Raw genomic sequence first — 6,837 nt, 5'->3', positions numbered from 1 at the left:
AAAAAGGATTGTCAACAACGCTAATGGTCTCCTCTATGTCTCCGTCAGCATTTTCTAGATTGGTTTCTAAGGTCTCACCCACCCCCTCATCTGAGTCAACATGGAGAGAAAATTTGGGTTTAAGAGTTTCAGCAGCAAACCAATCAAAAAATTCTAATACCTCAATTACGGGGAGTCCTGTGAAATCCCCCTTAGCAATAGATTCTAGGTATGCTCGCGTAGGGTCAGTCATACCATTGGCTATAGTCATGAATATTTGGAATTCAGAGAATGCATCTCGTCCGGGCTTAATAAACTCCCAAAGCCTGGCGAAATAAGCACCAAAGATTTCATCCTCTTCCTGTGGAAAACTCAGAAAACAAAACATGAGAACGGTCTCAAGGAACCGAAGTTCCCTGAGACTAAAGAAAGAAAGACTAAAATTAAAAACAACTAAAAATTAGCGCTGCCTCCCCGGCAACGGCGCCAAAATTTGATACATGTCGATGTAAGTATCAAAAATAAAATTTATAAACCTATTTACTACTAACAGAAGTTAGCGGTAAGCAGGGTCGAACCACAGGGAGGCAAATGAGATTCATCTGTTTAATTTAGTCTATAGAGTAAGGGGGGTTGAATTAAATTAAAACTAATCTAAAGGCAAATAAAATAAAACTAAACTAAATGCAAATAATTTAAAGCAGGTAATTTAAAGAGATGTAAACAATAATAAAAAGAATGCTAAGACGGTCGGTTCACTGCAACTACGACGATGGGTTCCTAAGTAAGTCTGAATAATCACGATAGGTGGGAAAATAAGAAGTCCTCTCGGTCCATTCTTAACTAGTAGGGCCTCTCAGCCTATGCTACTGGTCCCTAGGTCTCACTAATACTAGCTCTCGCCCTGAAAAGTGATTCCTAATGCCTAAACTTTACCTATCTTTCGATCTTAGTAATTTAGTCGTTCAATTGGTAGTCTATTGCCCTCCCCTCTATTTCGATCTATTGGGTCGGTCAAGTCCTAAGTATTTAACAAATAACCTCTCGGTCTTTTACTAAAAATTGCAATTAAATCAATTGAACAATGCTGATTCTTACGTGATGCAGTCGATCGACTAGCTGGGCCAGTCGATCGACCAGGTATTCAGTCGATCGACTATTGACATCAGTCGATCGACCAAACCCCGGAACAGGTTTACCTATTCTACGTCGTCTACGCCACAGATCCTCTCACATCTTAGCAAAGGATGATTAGCTACGCATATTAATATTGATAACAACGACGAAATTGAAATAAACGATATGGGAAAACATAATTTGGATGATTAAAGCAATAAAACGCAATAAAGAGGCTATGGTTCGGGATTCTAATCTATCAATTCTATGCTAATGACAAAATAAAGTAGAAACTGAAATTAAGGACAAAATAATACCGAAGTAGGAAGCAAGAATTGAATCCGAAAGCAAGCAAGGAACTTTATTGAATACGATGAATGAAAACTAAACTAAGGAAAATAGCTACTGTCTTTTTTGGAATTCGATGATCCTCCATCTGATGAGGAAGAGTCACGTTATATAGAAAATATCACGTAACTCCTTCTCCAAACCTAATTACAAATGGGCTTAGATTAAAATCCTTTAATTCTCGTTCTTTTAAATTCTCGTCAGACTCGTGGAGTGGTCGATCGACCACTTGGACCAGTCGATCGACCAACAGCGCTGTACAAAATTGCATTCTGACGATTCCTGCAGCGCGCACCGATCTTAAAACAGCTGCCATTTCTTTGTTACTTGGTCAATCAGGCGTTCTACGCGGCGTTGGAAAGCTAAGAGGATAAGCTTTCACCTCCAATTGGAATCACTCGATTATCTGCTCTAGAACTTGAGATATAGCCATCTGAAGCAACCTGCAATGTCGAGAAGCATTCTGACGGTCTATAGACCATGTAGGTTAGTCTATAGACCACTGTAGCTGGCAATCCGCTTCTAAAACCCACGCAAATACACCTTTCAGGCCTTGAAATGCATTCTAAACTTCAAGTCCGAGTCAAATATTCATGTCCTTCCTAAGCTTAGCTTTCGGGGTCAAGATTTGGTTTATTTTCTGCTCATTTCCGCAATAATCTGCAATATTACATAAAAATGCGAGAGTAGACAGAAATAGGGGAAATAGTAGAATAAACTACATATAATAGACATAAAATGCGTGGAAATAAAGATGTAAAACATCATATTATAGACACGCATCAATTACAGTCAACGTGACCAATATTTGAGCATATTTAGTCCCCGAATTAACCTCGTTCCTATGCTTTTTAGTGCATATTTGGGTCATTTACTATCTTTAGTCCTTTGTTGTGTATATTCTTTGAGGTTTTGTTTCCTTGGTAGGAAATGAGTGAAAACCTTGCATTTTTATGGCAAAATAGAGCTAAATTGATTGAATTCAATGACCAAGCATTAAAGTAAAGACAAGACTAGAAGGCCTTTGTACATAATACAGTAGATGGGCAATGATGAAGAAATCCTTGAATCTCCGACAAGATCCCGGAGGATTGTTGGAAGAAGGAAGAAGAAAAGAAGGAAAAGGAAGGCTGGACCAAGATCCGAGCGTCTCCCTTATCGGGACGCCCGTCCAGTAGCTCCCCAGGACGCTCGTCCAAACCACCAATCCGCTCGTCCAGAAGCTCACTAATCCGCTCGTCCCGACCCTTGGACGCTCGGATTGTCTTACAGGCCCACACGTCCTCTTCTTGCCTCTTTGAAGATGCGCATATTTTTGAAAGACTAGCTAAAAGGAGACCCGCATATTTTCTGAGAGGAGCGATTCCTCAAGGACTTAATCGTCATTTAAGCCCTTAGTAAACCCTAATTTGTGCACCTAATCCCCACTATAAATACCCCATTAGTCTAATCAGATTCATATCATCTTCTTATCAATCTTTAGTGTAGTTTATATTATTCTAATCTCTCTTTAATCTTGTAATCAACTTCTAATCAAGTCTTAATACAAATCTCATTTCCTTAATTTCTCTTTTGTTCATCTTTTATTTTGGGGTAATTGAAGATTATTTGGGTTTATTGGGAGATTGACAACCTTCCAATCATCAAGTACTTCTTTTATTCTTTGCTTATTATTTTGGAATCATCATTAGGTATAATTCTCTTAATCCCTTTTTAATTATTGTTAATCATCTTCATTTATTCATCATGTTTTGCTTTGTTAATACGATTGATAACCTTGTTAACATGTTAAACTTGATAATGAGTGAGTAGTCACCTTAACTAGGGTTAATGGGGAATTAGGGGAAACCAACATGGGGATTGATTCATGCTTAATCTAATATGCTTTCAAAATTAATTTGCTTGCTTGTTGTGATTTCAACTTATGTACATGTTATGTTTGATGAAATGCGAGCCTATGAATCCTTGCATTTTTTACCCATCACCTATCTTTTCAATGAGACTTGTAAGACATAAACCAACTCGAGTCTCATTAGACCATGCATATTATTGGATAGGGAGGATTAAGTCGACTTGTAGGTGTTGTACAATCTAATCGAGTCGGCTCCGGGACCCAAACCTTCCTAGGGATTGTAAGATATACACTAACTCGATCCCATCACAACAATAATTGCTTGCATCTAGTTGAAAACATGTTTGTATGATCAAATCCCATGAATCCCCTATGAACCCATGACACCCTAGTGCTTTTAATCAATTATTTACATCTCTTTTTAATCATCTTGCTTGTTTACTTTTATTACTATTTAGTTTAGTGATCTTCTTATCTCAACCCAAATCGTGACACCCCTAGACACCGCTACTTGCAATCGAAAATCCTACATCAATACCCGTCCCTTGGGATCCGACCTTTACTTACCTCTTTACTAATAGTAGAGTTGTTTGTGGAGATATAAATTTTGTTTTGGTCTAGGTGCTCCTAACGACAAGTAACCGAAAATTAAGCTCCAAGTGAGTCCGACCAAAAATGGCGCCGTTGCCGGGGTCGGTGGTAACTTGATTTGATTTTCTTAGATTGTTATTAGTTGTGTCTTTCTTAGCCTTGAGGAAGTAAAACTCCTCAAGGTTTGTTCTAATTGTTTTCGAGTTGTTTGATATTTTGCATGTCTAGATGATCACAAGGTAACTTGTTACCCATTGATCACGAGATTGAAAGGACTTTGACAACCAATAGAAGACTTGCTTGAAATACTTTGAGAGGTATCGGTGAGGTTGTAGATATTCATTCTCTTGAGTTCATTAACCCTTTTGTAAGAGAAGGTGAGGAGAACCCACCACAAAAACAACCACCAAATCAACCACAAAATCTACCCACAATGCCTAAGTTTTCATCATATTCCGTACCAACCGAGGAGAACCTACCCAATGGAACTCCCACACCACAACACTTAACCGGAAATTTCATTGCTAAATCCGCATTTATCCAATTAGTCGAAAGAAGCCAATTTGGAGGGATGCCTAGTGAAGACCCTCATTCTCACATGGAGACTTTTTGTGACTATTGTGATGCGATTTCACAAACTGGTGTAACTCAAGACCAAATTCGATGGGTCTTATTTCCTTTTTCTCTAATTGGTACCGCAAAACAATGGTTGAAGAGCCTTGATAAGGCTACTCTTGGAATTGAATCTTGGAAGAAGTTGGCTCTAGCTTTCTACAAAACATTCTACCCTCCGGAAAATACTAACATGCTAAGAGCTCAAATTACGGGTTTTAAGCAAAGGGACGAAGAATCTTTGTATGAAGCTTGGGAGCGATTTAAAGGAACTTGTCGCTCATGTCCTCATCATGGACTTAGCGAGTGGTTCTTGGTTCAACAATTTTGGAACGGTGTTTATGAAGACTCAAGAAACATTCTCAACATGGGATCAAATGGTATGTTCACCGAAGTTGACGACAATCAAACTTAGAACAAGATTGAGGAAATGGCGGTCCATACTTCACAATATAGTAGACCTAACATGGCTACTAGAGGAGGAAAGCATAAAGTGGACTCTATTACTCAATTGGGTGCTCAACTTATGCTCATATCGATACCATCAACTTGAAGTTCGAAAAGGCTATGGCTAAGCTTGAAGAAGCCTCAAAATCACCAAAGCAACATGTTAATGCCATGGTGGCATCTTCATCAATCCCAAGTGGAATATGTCAGAATTGTGGAACTTTGGGACATGACCAAAGCGAATGTAGGGGAATACGTGAGCAAGTGAATGCTTTTCAAGCATACAAGAGTGGTACCCCTTATTCCAACTATTACAATGAAAACACCAAATTCCATCCAAATCTCTCATACAAAAGCAAAAAATGTTCAAAATCCTCAACCAACATACACCCCACCTCCCATGAGAAACCAAAATCAAAGATCCTTTTACAACCAAAACCAAGGTTACCAAAATCAAACTCCATACAATCAACAAAATGACCAAGGTTTTTATGTTCAAAAAGCGGTCCTCCAAATGCAAAAGAATCAACAAGAATTTTTCACTCAAATGCAAAAAGATAGCCAAGCAAAAGACATCACCATCAACAACATCCTAGCCCACACAAAAATGTTGGAAACTCAAATGACCCAACTAGCATCTTCAAGCTTTCAAAGACAAAAGGGGCAATTACCACCTCAAAGTAATCCCCCAAGACATGAAACGGTTAGTGCCATTCACTTGAGGATTGGTACAAGATATGAAGGGCCAAAAAAGCAAGTTGAGGATGAAGTTGTGAAGGCTAGTGACAAAGAAGGAGTTGTGCAAAACTCTAGGGAAGAAGAACCAACAAATCAAGAAGTTTCAAAGAAAAGTGAAGAAAAGGCCAAGGAGAAGGAGCCCATTGTGATTAGACTTCCATTCCCGAGTCGTCAAGCTAAGCCTAAGTTTGATGACCAACTTGGAAAATTCATGGAAATTGTGAAGAATTTAGAAGTCTCGATTCCTTTCACGGAATTAATCAATCACGTGCCGGTCTATGCAAAGTACATGAAGGACATCTTTACGAAAAAGAAGTCAATCCGGAAGCTTGAGACTATCGCCTTCACTAAGGTGAGTAGTGCCATCCTTCAAGGGAGTTCACCTCCGAAACTCAAAGATCCGGGAAGCTTCTCAATACCGTGTACCATTGGAGAGACCACGATCAACAAGGCTTTGTGTGATCTAGGAGCAAGTGTAAGCGTTATGCCGTATTCGGTTAGTAAAAGGCTAGGGATGGGAGAGATTAAATGTACCAATATCACACTCCAAATGGCCGATAAAACAACAAAGACACCGTTAGGGATATGGGAAGATGTTCCCGTGAGAATTGGCAAATTCTTCATCCCGGTGGACTTTGTCATTGTTGACATGGAAGAAGACTCCAATATTCCGATCATCCTAGGAAGACCTTTCTTGCACACCGCGGGTGCGATGATAGATGTGAAGCATGGAGAGCTTACCCTAGAAGTGGGAGATGAAACCATAACTTTCAATCTTGACAAGACTATGAGAGCTCCCCGTTTTCATGAACCATGCTTTATGGTTGATCACTATAGCTGGAAAGATGAGAGGAAGAAGTCGGAATTCCAATGGAAAAAGAAAGTTGATGATGCTCCGTTCAATGAGCAAGGGAATATCAACAAAGAGAGCTTGAAAAGCCCACCCAAATCCAACAATGAAGAAGATGGCCTCATTGGCCAAAACAAGAAAGAAGGAGAGTTGTCTCTATCAACTAAAGAGATTTTTAGTGATCAAGTAGACGAAGTTTACGGCCTTTGGGACGATGAGTTTGAAGGGATATTCAATCCCTACATTGGTAATGCTATGAATCAAGACCATCAAGAAGAACAACAAGTGCAAAGGTCTATTGAGG

The 6,837-nt window shown here is 39.3% G+C and overlaps 1 non-coding gene across 1 annotated transcript; it reads right to left on the bottom strand.

Annotated features, from left to right (window-relative positions):
* Positions 1-4,691: 4,691 nt before the first annotated feature.
* LOC141597688 (small nucleolar RNA R71) lies at positions 4,692-4,798 on the bottom strand. Its single transcript, XR_012522909.1, has one exon. It is a non-coding gene; the product is annotated as a small nucleolar RNA R71 (small nucleolar RNA).
* Positions 4,799-6,837: the final 2,039 nt, after the last annotated feature.

Source organism: Silene latifolia, chromosome 8 (genome assembly GCF_048544455.1).
Source record: "Silene latifolia isolate original U9 population chromosome 8, ASM4854445v1, whole genome shotgun sequence".
In the NCBI taxonomy this organism is placed as follows: domain Eukaryota; kingdom Viridiplantae; phylum Streptophyta; class Magnoliopsida; order Caryophyllales; family Caryophyllaceae; genus Silene; species Silene latifolia.
This window is presented reverse-complemented; position numbering and strand designations above follow the sequence as displayed.